The sequence below is a fragment of the Balaenoptera physalus genome, assembly GCF_965194825.1.
Source record: "Balaenoptera physalus genome assembly, chromosome: 3".
NCBI lineage: Eukaryota > Metazoa > Chordata > Mammalia > Artiodactyla > Balaenopteridae > Balaenoptera > Balaenoptera physalus.
Genome location: NC_138890.1, coordinates 145,435,345 through 145,452,763, shown reverse-complemented (window position 1 = coordinate 145,452,763; position 17,419 = coordinate 145,435,345). Strand labels below are relative to the sequence as shown.

The 17,419-nt window shown below is 39.7% G+C and overlaps 1 long non-coding RNA gene across 8 annotated transcripts in view; it reads right to left on the bottom strand.

Annotated features, from left to right (window-relative positions):
- Window positions 1-17,419, bottom strand: part of LOC309656887 — a 268,342-nt gene that overhangs the window by 92,737 nt on the left and 158,186 nt on the right. The window lies entirely within an intron of this gene.

The window sequence follows — 17,419 nt, the reverse complement described above, 5'->3', positions numbered from 1 at the left end:
AGGAATGAAAAATACAGATAATAGAAAAGGTCATTTATCCACATTGACTCTTTTTAAAAGATATACAGTAATGCAATTTCCAAATCATGCCAATGATTGTCCAAAAGTAGAAGGAAAAGTGCCTACAGAGTTAGGAAGAGGAAATTACAAAGCAGGGTTTTAGGTATCAGCGTGTACTAAGCCAGGTAAGCAGGCTGTGGACAGTACCTTGAGGGCCATCATTTTGAGACCCTGCAAAGTAGATGAGGAAGGGAAATTTAAAACCAGGGCTCTCCACCCATCCTCCAGAAGAATGCTTTAATTTCTTTGTCTCTAATATCAAATGTGGAGGGTAGCAAGCTGCTGCCGACAGCTGGAAGCCTGCCATTCTGATGGAACGCTGCTATCCCTGTGAAGGCATCAATGTCATGAACAATTCTGAACACGTGAGAAGAGCCACCAAGGCCATACAAAAATCTGGAGGCCCAGCCAGGATTAGAACACCAGCCTCAGCCATAATGTTAAATACAGTGAGAGTGTATATGGGGGTGAGAGTCAAAACAGGATGGTTTCCAAGAACCCAATGCTTGAAAGCCCAAAGACAGAATCTTGAGGATGCCCTGGTGTAAGCAGCATTGTTATTCAACTAAGTAGACCCCTGCCCCTTCTTGCTTACTTTCCTTCTCTCTCTCTTCCTCAGCTATGTCCTACTACTTTTTCATGCCCCCAAATGTAGAGCTTTTTGGTATTGGCTCTGTAATCCAGTGCATATGTTCCTATCTCTGGGGGCAAACAATTGCACTGTATGTAATTTTCCCCCTACTGCATGCCAAAAGAAAGTCAAATGTCTTCTGTTCACTCTCCGTTATGCTGTCTTCCTATTAAATTTCTTCCTGTGAACTCTGACTTCTGCTGGTAATCTATTTTCACCCTTTCAACAGCAATGAAAACTCAGAGAGATGTTCAGTCTTTGTGGGGTAACAGAGAGCAAATCATTAACTCTGAGTACACTCAAATGCCGAGCAAGGTTTTCCCCAAAATCACTCCGTGGAAAAAAGACGGAATTGCTTTATATTCTGAGTTTCTTACTATAGGATGTTCTTATCCTTGTTTTATTTCTAATAACACCATTCTTTTCAGGGAAGACACATTATCCTGAAACACTCGCCATCAATGCAAGATTCTGATGTTTATAAGTGGAATCGATGAACATTAATACGTATTTATTTTTTCTTTCCCTTGTATGAATGGCCTCATATTTGCAAGAGTGGATGTTGATGTGAACAAGCCTTCTAAATATCACTTTTTAAAATATTACAGTAAGTGGTTACATAGTGGATGTTGAAAATATGTAACTGCAGGATGAAAGAAAACAACTGTCATGGTACTATGCTGTGGCTTGGAATAAAACTGAAATACGATAGTGGAAAAAATATGACTATAGTAATATTATGTAAAATATGAAATAATATATAAAGTGATATTGATATATCAATTTTATAAGTGTACAAAATGATTAAATATATGTAACTAAATTAATAACTTAAGCATTTATACGTAGGTGATTGGTGCTTTTTAGCTACATCTCTAAACTTTTTGGTGAGGGGGAATGGGAGGACTTATTTGGAGGATGGCAGAGGGTCTCATGCTTGGCATTGCCTTCTACTAGGGCATGTACAGTAGATATACAGACAATGGCTGAATACTAACTATGGTTCCTGGGGAAGAACTACCAACACTTCACAGCAAGTTCTTTTCTTTCCTCAGTGTTATTGTGAAAGTATGTTTGCCCAGCAGTCCTTATCTTGATTCCAGATCCTTAGTAAATGTTGGCTCTTTTCTACACATGACCATGGTAGTTTGTGAAAAAAGCACTCTGGGTCCTATACAAGGAAATGAGTGTTTGAAGTATTACTTCAAAAGTAGCCACTTTAGGAGACGCTATACATTTATTCAAAGAATGCCAGTCACGGGCCAAAGCTGCTGGGGAAGCTGTTTTGAGGACTGCCTTCCAAGAGTCAGTTCATGGGCCACATGACAGAGCCAGCCTCTGCACTTTATAGGCAGCCCTTTTATTCTAGTTTTTAACCCCAAATGGTTACACTCACGCCATTTGCCAGATTGGCCTCTGGATGACTTTCAGCTCTTTCCAGAAATCATTCAATCCACTCCCTTCCACTGGCTCCCATCCCCCCACCCCAGCCCAAAGGATGAGGACTTGGCATAGAGCAGGACGCTCAGAAAAATGCTTTGCAAACTCCGAAGACAGTTCCACAAGAGGAGTTCCAAATGTTTAGAGGAAAAACAACACAATTAGAGTAAGTATATGACCTCCCAATGAGAATGAGCTGAAAAGAGACAACATTCCTTTGAGTTCTAAGTACAGGGAGATTTGTTTTTAAAAATCACTTTATATTCCTACCTCATGTTTGAAATGTGCAAGCCTTGCATTTCATACCAGGTCATCAGGTATAGCAAATACTTGTATCTGCTTACTGTTTAATCAAAATAGAAAGCCTGGGCTTCCCTCGTGGTGCAGTGGTTGAGAGTCTGCCTGCCAATGCAAGGGACACGGGTTCGTGGCCTGGTCTGGGAAGATCCCACATGCCGCAGAGCAACTGGGCCCGTGAGCCGCAATTACTGAGCCTGCGCGTCTGGAGCCTGTGCTCCGCAATAAGAGAGGCCGCGATAGTGAGAGGCCCGCGCACCGTGATGAAGAGTGGACCCCGCTTGCCACAACTGGAGAGAGCCCTCGCACAGAAACGAAGACCCAACACAGCCATAAAAAAAAAAAAAAAAAAATAGAAAGCCTTAGGCTTTTTTTTTTTTTTTAGGGACTAACCTTATAAACCGAAGCACAATTTACAAACCTGCTATGTACTTTAGCAAGAATCAGTGAAGTAAAATGAATATGCAAACTTGGATTCTTTAGCAAAACAGTGAAATCATCATCTCAAGTAACAACGCTAAACATGGAACTATAGGCAAGGATGATGCAGTATAGAAGTAATGAATCATCAACTTCAGTTATTCATTAATAGAGGGTCTGAAAGTTAAAGTTATATGGACTTGTCTCATTTGCAGTCCTGGTTAATAATATTAACATCTTTCCTCCTACATTTTGGTTCCAACATGTTACATTCTCTTCATATATCATATTCTGGTTTTATCTTTACTGGGCAGTTATTTTGTTATAAATTTATTACTATTCATTTTTCGACACAATCTCCCAGCACGTAACCTATTCCCTGTTTGGAAATTACACTTTTTTAGAAACTTATTTTTATTCTTTCAAGCCACTAGGGTATCTTTTAGTAAGTTCACTGAGGCAGTAATTTCCCAAGTAGGAGTAGCTGACCCTTTAAATATTGTCAAATGGCCAACTTGTGAGTTGATAGGAAGATCCAATAAATGCAGACATAATGCAACCCAAACCAGTTAAGAAATATGACTTTGGGGATTTAAAAAGAGAAAGTGAGTCCAGGGAAATGTGCTAATTCTTTTGGAGAGAACTGTAAAATTAGGGAATGAAGGAAAACAAATTAGACTTTACATGTTTGGATATCAGAAGAGCATTTGATTCAGAAGAGGAATCTTACGGTTAGATTAATTCAAGCTGGGTTGACTATTTGAAGAGTAAGATGCATAGTTCTAATATGGTACTGGTTAGATTCACAGTTCTCAGCACCTCTAGAGAGAGCATGGGGGGTGCCAAACACAGACCAGGAAGGTGAGTCCTTTCACTGTGCAATAGTTTTAGGAAACTTCTTCCAGGAACTTCACTCAGAGGAAAACCCAACAGAAACAAAAACAATTTACATTTGTCCACACTACAGCATTTCTCTGGATTCTGCCAGGTATTTTTTAGATATTCTCAAATCAATTCCTCATTCCCACCTCTGGCACCTCACTGCAGCAGTAGCAGACATTGAGAGTGTGTTTGCAGTTGTCAAATGCTTTCCGCGTACATGATTGGCTCAGATCCACACAACCATTTTGTGGCTTAGATTTGTTTCTCCATTTGAATGTAAGCTCCAGGAGGGAGGAATTTTGTCTCTCTGATCTACTGTTATATCCTCAGAACCCAGGAGAGTGCCAGGTACATGGAAGGCATCAGCAACCATTTGTTGACTTTTATGGGTGAGGAAACTCAGGGACTTCCAGAGAGTAATAATGACATATTTGTTAAGCTCCCTGAAGTCTTCAGACAGCTGTTCTATTTATCCTGTTTTTGCAGACTCCCATATTTTATGAGGGCACTACCTTCCTTTTTTGTCATAATTACACACTATACACACATACACTAATACATATATATTCGCTATTGTTTCTTGTTTTTTACTTAACCCTTCTCCTGAGCAATTACATCTAAGAAATCATGAGTTTGGACCAACACTGTTGTACTGGATCCTTATAATAACCCTGTGGGAGAGGTCTCATGAGCAAAGCAGAGTAGGCTCTGTTAGCTCAGTTACCAGTGAGTTAACTGAGGGGGATGGACACAGGGTCACACAGCTAATAAGGGGTAGATTTAGAACTATGAACTCTGCAGTATTCCTCATTGCCAATTTACTCTCTTCCACGATTTTACTGCTCCCCCAGCATTCCTGGGGAAATCTACAGCTAGGCTGGTATCTGCTCTTTCTTAGGGTGGATACCCTTGGTATCAAGGGTCTAGCTTAGAGCTGTTTGAAAGCAATCTTGAAAGCGTGAAACAGACACCTTAGGTAGGCCTTAATTTGTTAACTGTAGTCAAAGGAGGAAGCACATGCTAAAAAATTGTTGGTGAAAACTGTGTCTCATTGGTAATAATGAGCACAGGACAGAAAAGGGTAGAGAGTTGGGTGGTGAAAGGAAAAAAATAGAAATTAGCTTAGAAAATCATACTCCCAGGACGCTTATTTGCATGTACTATAAAACCAGGTAAGGTTCATTTGACGTAATCATGTCAACAGCAGTTCAAGTAGATGAGTCTGCCCACTATGTACCAGGTCTGTTTCCTGCACTATCTCATGTATTCCCCCTGGCAGGTAGGTTTCTCGCTCAGAGTAACCTTCTCAGGATCACAGACCTGAGAGGGAACAGAAACAGACTTTGAACAGGGTCTCTCTAGTATATTCTTTCCTTTCCCTCTCTGCAGTTGTTACCTCAGTGGTGGTGAAGCATTCATATTAACCTTCAGTACATGCTTACATTTTGGTCAGATGATGAGACCAAATAACGCTGTACACCAAAGCTAAAAGCTTACATGACCTATAGGCCTGTTGGGATGGGCAGCTCTGAGATGTGGTCATGGCTTTGTGGTCCATATTCATCTGAGATCTGGCCTAAACCTTTGGATGACTATGAAGCAGCTATAGGAGCTGTTTTATACCAACTTACATTGAGTGGACCAAGGGTCCATACTGAACTGTGCAGTAAAGTCCTAAAGTTGCCTAAGGTGTCCACAAAATCCTTAGGACTGGTCTGAATGAATAGAGTGAGCCAAGGTCAAGTGGCTAAAAATCCAATAAAAAAGTCTTCCAAGGCTGCCATAATCTTGGCCCATATTTTTTAAAGTGACTGGAATGATCTTGCATCTGAGTTCAAGAAAAGATGATAAGGGAAGTGTCAAAATCTGTCCTCCCAGCTATCATTCTGCTGACTGATAGCTTCGTGTGCTATATATACAGCTCTCAGCTCTCCCATGAATTTAGCATCATATTCTGATAGATGGTAGATGTCAGAGAATAGATGGTCTAGGGAGCCAGAGACGTTTTTTTCCAAATACATCCCCTGTCTTTAACCTTTCAGCAGGCTATGATGAAAACACCTTATAAATCTATTTTTTAAACCACTTAATATTTTAAACCAAAGAGAGAAAGTAAAAAACAAAACCAAAACTCTTTAGCAATGCAGCTCAGTTCACACACCTTAGGATCAGGAATTCTTGACCAAAGTCTAAACAAAACACCCTCTGTAATTCCAGCCCATTACTCTATCCTCAACAGAAGCTAAAGAGAAAGCTCTCACAATGGGGAAAACGCCCACATTTTGAAGGGTCGGAGAAGGAAGCTCCAGTTGACTACCTATGGAGGAGTGGAGGGAAATTAGGAATTCCAGGACTCACATGAGCCTGGTGGCTTTATATGGCAAGGAAGAAACGTCACAGAACAGTTGGATGTACAGAGCTGCCGATAAACGAGTTCCATATGGAGAGAGGAAAGGAATAGAAGGCCTGCCTGTGTTTCTTTGGACAGTATCTCTTTAGAAAAGCTAAGCTTGTAATTAGGGTCATAATTTCTTAAATTCTCTCTTGCAAGTGTGCATCACTTCAGGATGTTCCTTAAAGGTTATTTAGCTATTTTTAAAAACTTCCTTATTCCAGTTTTTTTTTTTTCTTTTTTACTGATTTTTTTAAAAAAAGCCAACTGTTCCCTTGAGAAGTCTAGCGATTCTAACTCAGAGGCTCTGGTCCGAATCACCACTGCTCACCTGATAACACACCAAGTACCTAGAAGGAACTGTGAGCTTTCTAACTTCTGCTATAAAAATGGGATCAACATCATAATCCTGTGTCAAAGCATTAGTCACTAAAATGTACCCCAAGGCCCCCTTGACCACCCAGCCTATGAGAGGACATTCAAGGAAAATAGGTAACAGTCAGCAACAATCAGTAGCTCTTGTTGGCTCTTCCATGAGGGATTCTAAGAACCAGCCTCCCCTAGGCGTTTCCCTTCCTTGAGGACAGCAAGGTGATTTGGGTGGGGTTTAAGTTCCCCTGCTCTCCCCCTCCACCTCCTGGTGACTTCACTTAGTTGCTACAGCTGCTCTTACTTCTACGTGATGGTGGAGTTAGCCTTCTAGCCATTTCTGTATCACCTCATTCTTCCCATTTCTGTGGCTTTCTTTTCCACTCCCTCCCTCATGGAGGGCTCAGGATGGCTTTTTCTTGGCCGTAACTGCTGCTGTTTCACTGAGATGGAGAAAGGAGGAAGGGGATGAGAGGAGGGAAGATTGAGGTGTCAGGATTTTACTCTTCAGTGTTACAACTCTCCCTAGGCTCCTCAAAGGCTAGTTTTACTCTCCTGATTTCTCAGTGTGTCTAAAATGGACCACTAGGGTGTCCATTCTTTCACAAATCACTATTTCCATGAGGGACTTGGAAAAAGTTCCCTTGGACATTTGGGACTCTCTACATAATGTCAGATTCCTAAGCTTTTAAACTAAACTCCCGGGACTTCCCTGGTGGTCCAGCGGTTAAGACTCTATGCTCCCAACGCGGTGGGGGGGGGGGGCCCGGGTTCAATTCCTGATCAGGGAACTAGATACCTCATGCCGCAACTAAAAATGATCCCACATGCCCCAACTAAAAATGATCCCACATGTCCCAACTAAAGATCCCATGTGCCACAACTAAGACCCAGCACAGCCAAATAAATAAATAAATATTAAAAAATAAATAAATAGATAAACTAAACTCCCCACAATCAGCCAGATGCCTTGGCACCTTTTCTCTCTCCTGCTCAGGAGGAGTTGTCACTCCTGTCCAATATGCTACTACATCCATTCCCTATATGCCCCAATATCTTCAGCTATCAGTACAAGCATCCAGCCCTTTCTCCTTATGTCTCCTTTACTCCATTAGTGTTTCTCCCAGGGATCTATAAGGTTCTCAAGCAAATGGGACACTCAGAAGCATATTGTGAGTCATGATGTTTTCTAAAATGGGTGTGTAGATTAATTCCTCACTTTCTCCCAGGGCTCTTAAACTCTAATAGCAAAAATTTTGTAACCCAAAGTGGAAGACAATTTATAAAGCATACCCAGCCTCCTGCCATGACTATCAGCTTCCTTTAGCAGGCAACCTAGCTTCCTTCTGGCCACCAGCCATACCTGGGGACCTCACATTGCAGGAGGTATGATTGAGAGCAACTGGCAAGTCTCTATTCTTGAACTCTTGGTGACAAACCTATTGCGTCACTTGTGGGGACCTGCCCTCTCATCTTGGAGCCATTCTTCTTTGTTGTAATGTGGGTCTCTCCTCCTGACCTTCCCTTCTGAAATCATATTGCTTTCAGTATTTTTTGAGAATCTAGCTGGTGACTCCAATCTGCTTCCATAGAAACAGCTTCCTGTCCTCAAGAAACTCTCAGATTCTGAATTCATGGAGTCAAGAGTAGGCCCCTCTCTTTAGTGGCTGTCTTCTTGATTGAGATCCTGTTGAAATGCAGACAGCCAAAATCTGCCTTCCCCAAATGGGTCAATTTGACCTACATCCCTGGCTTCTCCTGTGCTGCCACCCAGAAGCCTGGGTGTTGATATACTGGAAAAAAAACAAACAGCCACAAAACAACCACATTAAAGTGTGTGTGTGTGTGTAACTACACACACACACACACACACACACACACACACACACACACACACACACCCCTCATGCATTTCATTGTGTTGTAGTGGCCAACAGCAGTCTTTAACCTTTAAGAACTGGTGGAATCTCTTTAATTAGTAACATTTAAAACTAGAAGAGACTCAGCATCAAAAGGAAATAATGACAATTTTGAAATATTAACACTTTGAGCTTATTAGAGTCCTCCCATAGCTCTGAAAGGACATCATGGGTATGTTCACTTTTTTTTTGGCCATGCCATGTGGCTTGCAGGATCTTAGTTCCCCAACCAGGGATTGAACTAGGGCCACTGCAATGAAAGCGCCAAGTCTTAACCACTGGACTGCCAGGGAAATGCCCCGTATGTTCACATTTATTCTTTGATTTATTTTAACCTTTCACTATGGTGCTTTTCACACATAAACAAAATTGAGAAAGTAGTATACTGAATCCTTGTGAACCCAACATCCAGATTCAACAATTATCAACCCAGACTCAGTCCTATTTCATCTATAACATACACACACATTCCTCTTCCACCCTCTCTGGATTACTTTTTTTTCATTCAACTGGATTTATTTCATAGTACCAAAGTGTACTATTCAAATTAATGGCACAAAAATGAGCATCGAGTTAAAATCTTACAAAACCTCATAATCTCTGCAAAACCTCATAATTTTATGAGGTTTTTTTTTAAAGAAAGAAAAAGTATAATTGACTTACAATATTATAGTAGTTTCAGGTGTACAACATAGTGATTTGATATTTTTAGACATTACAAAATGATCACCACAATAAGTCTAGTTACTATTTGTCACCATACAAAGTTGTTACAATATTATTTCTATATTCACTATGCTGTACATTATTTATCTTATAACTGGAATATATCTTCTTGTTGGATTGATCCCTTTATCATTATGTAATGTCCTGCTTTGTTTGTTACAGTTTTTGTTTTAAACTCTATCTTGTCTGATATAAGTTTTGCTACCTCAGATTTCTTTTCATTTTCATTGCAGGGAATACTTTTTTCTAACCCCTCACTTTCAGTCTGTGTGCATCTTTAGTTCTGAAGTGAGTTTCTTGTAGGTAGCACACACATGGGTCTTGTTTTGCCATTCATTCAGCCACTCTATGTCTTTTGATTGGAGCATTTAGTTCATTTACATTTCAAGTAATTATTGGTAGGTATGTACTTATTGCCATTTTGCTAATTGTTTTCTGGCTGTTGTTGAAATTCTTTCTTGTTCCTTTCTTCTTTTGCTCTCTTTCCTTGCGATTTGGTGACTACTTTTAGTGTTATGTTTGGATCCCTTTCTCTTTCTCTCTGTGTGTGTATCTATTATAGAATTATGGTTGTGGTTACCATGAGGTTTGTATATAACAACATATGTATATATGGTTATTTTAAGTTGATGATCTCTTAAGTTCTAATGCATTCTAACAATCCTGCCATTTTACTCCTCTCCTCCCTCCCATGTTTAATGCTTTTGATATCATATTTTACATCTTTTTGTTTTGTGGATATAGACAATTTACTACTTTTGTCTTTTAACCTTCCTACTAGTTTTATAAGTGATTGATCTACTACCTTTACTGTATGTTTGCCTTTATCAGTGAGATTTTTCATTTCATAATTTTCATATTTCTAATTGTAGTCCTTTCTTTTCCACTTAGAGAAGTCCTTTTAACATTTCTTATAAAGCTGCTTTAGTGGTGCTGAACTCTTTTAGCTTTTGCTTATCTGTAAAACTATTTATTCTCTCATCAAATCTGAATGATAGCCTTGACAGGTAGAGTAGTCTTGGGTTTTTTCCTTTCATCACTTTGAATATATACCATGCCACTCCCTCAGGCCTGAAAACTTTCTTCTGAAAAGTCAGCTGGTAGTCTTATGGGACCTCTCTTGTACATAACTAGTTGCTTATCTCTTGCTGCTTTTAAGATTTTTTCTGGATCTTTAATTTTTGTCATTTTAATTGTAACATGTCTTGGTGTGAACCTCTTTGGGTTTATCTTGATTGGGGCTCCCTGTGCTTCCTAGATTTGAATGTCTGTTTCCTTCCCCATGTTAGGGAGGTTTTCAGCTATTATTTCTTCAAATAAGTTCTTTGCTCCTTTCTCTCTCTCTTCTTCTTCTGGGACTCCTAAGATGTGAATATTATTAAGCTGATGTTGTCCCAGAGGTCTCTTAAACTATCTTGATTTTTTAAAATTGTTTTTTCTTTTTTCTGTTCAGCTTGGGTGATTTTCACTACTTTGTCTTCCAGTTCACTAATTTACTCCTCTGTATCATCTAATCTACTATTGATTCCTTCTAGTGTATTTTTTACTTCAGTAATTGTATTTTCAGCTCTATTTGGTTATTTTTTATATTTTCTAACCATTTGTTAAACTTCTCACTGTATTCATCCATTTTTCTGTGAAATTCATTGAGCATCTTTATGATCATTACCTCAACTTCTTTACTGGGTAGATTGCTTATCTCCACTTTGCTTAGTTCTTCTTCTGGGGTTTTGACCTGTTCCTTTGCTTTGAACGTATTCCTCTGTTTCCTCATTTTATCTAATTCTCTGTGTTTATTTCTATGTATTAGGTAAGTTGGCTACATTTCCCAATCTTAGAGAAGTGGCCTTATATAGAAATCTTTGGGGTCCAGCAGCACCTTCCCTCTGGCCACCAGATCTATATGCTTTAGGGGCACCCCCTATATGGGCTTCATGGGCCCTTCTGTTGTGGCAGGACTGACTACTGTGGGCAAGCTGGTAGGCAGAACTTGCTCCCAGCCCAGTTGGCTGTCAGACCCTGCCTTGTGCAGTGGCTGCCAGCCCGTTGGTGGGTGGGACCAGGTCCTGGGGCTACTAGATTATTTTGAAGCAAATTCCACATTTTATACTATTTCATCCATAAGTATTTCAGTATATATCTCTAAACGATAAGGATTCATTAAAAAATTACACCTAAAACATTTGAAATAATTCCTTAAATGTCATAATAGAACCAATTAGTATTAAAATTTCCCCTAATTGTTTTATAAAATTGTTTTTAATAGCTGCTTTGTTGAAATCAGGATCCAAAAAGTTCCACCCATTGCATTTGGTTGATGTGTCTCAAGTCTCATAAAATACAGCTCCTTCCCTCTTTTCTTTCATCTTTGCAACTTATTTGTTAAAGCCACCAGGTTACTTACCCTGCATAGTTTCCCACTGTCTGGATTTTGCTAATTTTATTTCCAAACTGTTGTGTAAGATGCTCCTCGACCCCCTTATTTCCTGTAAACTAAAAATTAGATCTAGAGTGTCACCTGATTCAGGTTCCATTTGTGTGTGTGTGTGTGTGTGTATGAATACTTCACAGATGGTGTTGTGTACCATCTTCAGGAGGTACGTTATTATTGTCTCTCTTTTTGTGATGTTAGCAGCCATTATATATTAAAAACTGCTTAAACCCAAATTTTTTTCTGAGGTGATATTATACATACTTTAAAATATTCATTAGAAACACCTTCAAGTTTTATTGCAGTCTTAGCCCATTTTCATTTCCATTAGCTAAATAACATTCTTTCTTTTAAGCATCAGCTTCCAAAATTTCCATCAGTCATGCTCGTATGTCATTTCTTCTGCAGTGAGATGGTTACTCTTGCCCTGATTCTTCCTCCACCTCCTTCCCACCCCTTACATCCCCCAGGAAGGGAATATGAATATCTTGATGGTACATTTTGTATTTTATAGCAATTCCTTTAGAGTACTGTCTTGTTTTTACAGTATTTTTCCTCTGCCTGTCCCATAGTGACTGTTTTCCTAAACTATTAAACTTGCCTCTAAGATTCTGATTACCAATTCCAATGTGTCGGTTTTTTTCCACATACCACCAAACAATTCTCTGACACCAGTCGGATGACTTGCAATTCAACTCAATTCTGAAACTATCTGCCTGGAGATAGCATCAGATTCTAGAAGTTAAGGGCTCAGTGCCATAAGATCACCCTACCACTTCAGATGTCAACTACAAGTCTAGTTTTTTACCTGTGCTTTGGACTGACTGGTAATGAATCAGAGGTTCCCAGAACCCCTCATTGGGTTTGATTAATATGCTAGGCCAGCTCACAGAGCTCAGGAAACCAGTTTACTCACTAGATTATCGGTTTATTATAAAAGATATTAAAGGATACTAATCAATAGCTAGATGAAGAGATATGTAGGCAAGGTCCCAAACAAAGGAGCTTCTGTCTTTGTGGTTTGGGGCCTGGCACAGAGATACATGGAAGTATTCTGGTTTGAGAATGTTCCTCAAACCCTGTCCTTTGGGTTTTTATGGAAGCTTCCTTACCTAGGCATGATCGATTATATCATTGGCCATTGGTGATTGATTCAACCGCTAGCCTCTCTCCTCTGCCTAGAGGTCCAGGGGGATGGGACTGAAAGTTCCAACCTTCAATCATGCGGTTGGTTCCCCTGGTAACTAGCATCCCTCTGTAGATTCTTTCCAAAAGTCACTTTTATATAAACTCAGGTGTGGTTAACAGGGATTTGTTATGACTATCAAGACAACTTTAATGTTCTTATCACTTAGGAAATTCCAAGGGTTTTAGGAGCTCTACGCCAGAAATGGAGATGAAGACCAAATATATATTTTTTACTATAAATCACAGTACCACATCTTCCTTTTCTTTCTCATTTTGACTTCTGCTCATGCACAGTATGCACAATACATGAAAGTTTTGTTTCTCTGCTGCTGATAACCTGAAGTCCCATAAGTTGGAGGTCTTGGCTCAACCTTCTCTTGTTTGTCCTCAGCTTCTTGCCTAATCCAGGCAATGTTGACCACTCTTACTTACTGAAATGCCCTTCCTTTTCTAGGATCACTCTCTCTGGTTTTCCTCCTACCTCTCATATTATTTTTTCTTGGTCTCCTTCAAAGTCACCTCTTCCTCTGTCCATTCCTGAAATATGAGTTTTGCCCAGGATTTTGTCTTTGGCCCTCTTCTCCTTTCACATGATGCTCAGTGAACTGATTCATCCTCTTGGCATCAACAACCGACATAGGGGCATGACTCCCAGTTCTAGATCTTCTGCCAAGGCTTCTCTTCTTAGCTGTAGGATTGCACATCTAGCTGTTTACTAGAAATCACTCCCAGATAATTCTGCCTCAGTAGGAATGGAACAGAGCACATTACCTCTCATTTCCAGCTTGCCTTGCCCCCCACCCTCCCCACCCCAACCTCCTTACTTCATTCTCTAGCTCTGTGAATCACATTACTATCAACCACAGTCATCAGCTCAGAAACCTGGGCTCCTCCTAGGCTCCTTTCTCTTCCATCACGTCTGATCCATCACCATTCATGCTAACTGATCCTATTCATGCTTTCTCATACTCGTCCCCTTTGCCATTACCATTACCCCTTATTGCCTAACTTGTTTGCCTGCTTCCTAAATTCTGCCCCTTCCATTCATCCTTCACACCGCTACCAGAATAATCATTCTAAAATACAAATCTGAGTTATGGTACTTTACACTTAAATTCCAAACTCCTTGATATGGCAGTCTTCATTCAACCTTTGGCCATGGTTTCTGTAGCCCATACGATGTACATTCCAAAGATTATATGCAGTAACACATGTCAGTTTACTAATACATTGCCTGGCTCGATATACAGCAACTAGTTTCCATTTTTGGCCTAAATATTTGCTCTTCTTCTTGTGTCATATGCCATTCCATGCCATTGTGTATTTGTACATGCTCTCCCATCCTCCCCAACCCCTCCTGGCCTGTCTTCCCTTTTTCCACCTGGGTGGTACTTACTTATCTTTTAACCCTCAGTTCAACTCTATTCACTTCAGGAAGGCTTTTTTGAAACCATATGTAATTAAACACCTCTTCTCTGTGTTCCTAAAAATTCCTCCATTACTTCTGTCATGGCCTCTACATAGTTCAGTATTGATTTACTTGCCTCATAGACTGTAAGCAATGTGTAGTAGTTCTTGAGGTTTAATATTTATATCCCCAGTAATAGACTCAGTGCCTGGCCCATTGTGGTTGTTCAGTCAAGGCAAAAATGAATGAAGCCCAGAGAAAGACAAATACCATATGATATCACTTATATGTGGAATCTAAGAAAATGATACAAATGAGCTTATTTACAAAACAGAAACAGCCTCACAGACATAGGAAACAAATTTATGGTTACCAAAGGGGGAGGCAGGGAAGGGATAACTTAGGAATTTGGTATTAACAGATACACAGGACTATATATAAAACAGATAACAAGGACCTACTGTATAGGACAGATAATTCTATTTGATATCTTATAATAACCTATAATGGGAAAGAATATGTATATATAAATATATATGTATATTTGAATCACTTCACTGTACAACTGAAACTAACACAACATTGTAAATCAACTATACTTCAGTTTAAAAAATGAAACCCAGTCATTTCTACCTCTATACACTCATAGCGTGTTCAGGCCCTCATCATCTCTACTTGGATAACCATAATTACTTACAAGTTGCTTTTCCTGATTTCAGTCTCCATCCCAGTGAATGCATTTTTCAGCTCTGATTGTACCATTTTCCTCCTTAAAAGTCCACCGCTCTCCAATTCTGACATGGTCCCTCAGTAGAGCAGGGGTCCTATTGAAAGCTGGGATTGCTGTACTGTGCATATAAAAGGTGTGAAGGCAGAAAACTGGTTGAGAAACACTAGCCTATAAAATTAAATCTAGGATTATCAGCATGGTTCCAAAATGTCATGTGATTTGGTTTCTCTTCTAACCTCCAAACAGCCTTGGACCCAGCTATACTAGACCTTCACTCTTCCACCCAAACCAGAATGCCCTGGGCTCTCCTGCATTGGTTTTTGCATAATATGAAGGCTTGAATTTCTTTCTTTCACAAAATCTTCATCCTTCAAGATCCATCTGAAATGCCACCTCCGGTGTGAAACCTTCCTTGACTCTGTGTCCTCGAGCATGTTATGAATCTCATCACTCTTCCACTTAAGGTCCAAATTCCTATTTTAGTGACTGCATTTTATCTTTACTCCACTCTGTATCATGTAATGGAGGGAGGTGTTGATATCACTGTCCCTCAGTAGGGTATAAAATCCTTAATGAAGATGGCAGGTGTTTATTGTACTTATTTTGTAGCATCATACCTGCCTACTCCCTCCTCTAGCCCTGAGCACCTAGCACAGTTCTCAACTGTCAATATTTGCAGATCTGATTTACATTTTTCTTAGTAAAAGTGGCTCTTCTCCTACAGCCCAGTTACTGGAACTCACCATTCCCTCCATTTGTGGACGCTAATTCCTAAAGTCTCTTTCTTTTTTTCTTCTCATAGTGGACCTTTGGCTTTACCTCACCTTGCATCCTTAAATTCTTCATATTTCCTTCTGTCAGAACTTTCCTGGGGAAAAAACATTCTACCCTAATCCCTTTAAGAAATACTATCATTTTAGCATGCTAAAGATTTATTGCATCTCATTCCCCTATATTCATACTTCAGACCCCACATCTGTTTCCTTTAAGAGACCAATCATTCCCTGCATACCCTGCTTTCATATACTAAGCCTTTATGTCTCTCCATTTCTGCTTCCCACCTCCAGTGGAACACCTTCAGAATCTCTTTTTAAAATCTTGACTCTTTAAAAACTCTTATTCTCCATCCATTCTTATGTTGTCTTCCCAACACAAAAATGAGAAATGGAACCCTCTTCCTTGATTAAAAAAACCTTGCTCAGATAAAGCCCAGGCTTCAGCATCCCAACTTCATCCACTAGAACTGAAGTGTCGTTGTTGCCTTTAATCACATTTATTTTATTGCCTCCATAAAGCAATAAAATATTTCAATCCACACACTATGCAAACAGTCGGCTGCAGCCAGCTATAACTTAGGAAGAGAAAAACTTGGCCCAAGCTATTTCATGAGGTAGGTTTGGGTTGCAGAGGACATTCCTCCTGTGCTTTTCTTTTCCTCTCACTTTCTTCCTAAGAGTCCCTCTGTTGTCTCTGCTTTTCCCAATTTGCTTTTGTATCCTGCTTCCTCTCTATTTGGATTCTAATTGGGCCTTCCTTTGCCTTTCATTCTCTTTAAATAGCTTCTGCCTTTGCACACCTCAGTCTGTACTGATGTGAATTATCTTATCATCTCCTTCTTCTCTGCACATTCACTGTACATTTTGTGTGGTCTGTTTACTGCCATATGTTTGCAGAGGGAGTACATCATGGAGATCAGTGTCCTGGCTGGGGCATCAGGCTGCATTTGGATGCTCTGCTCAGCCTCTTTCTAGTTGTCTAATCATGGGCAAGTTGTTTAACATCTCTGAGCCCCAATTTCCTCATCAGTAAAGCAGATGTAACAGGAGTACTTAGTTCATGATGAAGATTAACATTAGTACTCATTATCATCACTCTTTGGCTCCAACTGGATTAAGGAACATGGGTCTTTTGCCCAGCTTTGCATAACGATATAGGCTCTATTCATCACCCCTACTACCATTTTTTTTTTAAATTTTGGACTTTATTTATTTTTTTATACAGCAGTTTCTTATTAGTTATCCAATTTATAGATATTAGTGTATACATGTCAATCCCAATCTCCCAATTCACCACACCACCACCACCCCCGCCACTTTCCCCCCTTGGTGTGCATACGTTTGTTCTCTACATCTGTGTCTCTATTTCTGCCCTGCAAACCAGTTCATCTGTACCATTTTTCTAGGTTCTACATATATGCGTTAATATACGATATTTGTTTTTCTCTTTCTGACTTACTTCACTCAGTATGACAGTCTCCAGATCCATCCACGTCTCTACAAATGACCCAATTTCGTTCCTTTTTATGGCTGAGTAATATTCCATTGTATATATGTACCACATCTTAATTATCCATTCGTCTGTCAATGGGCATTTAGGTTGCTTCCATGACCTGGCTATTGTAAATAGTGCTGCAATGAACATTGGGGTGCACGTGTCTTTTTCAATTATGGTTTTTTCTGGGTATATGCCTAGTGGTAGGATTGCTGGGTAATATGGTAATTCTATTTTTAGTTTTTTAAAGAACCT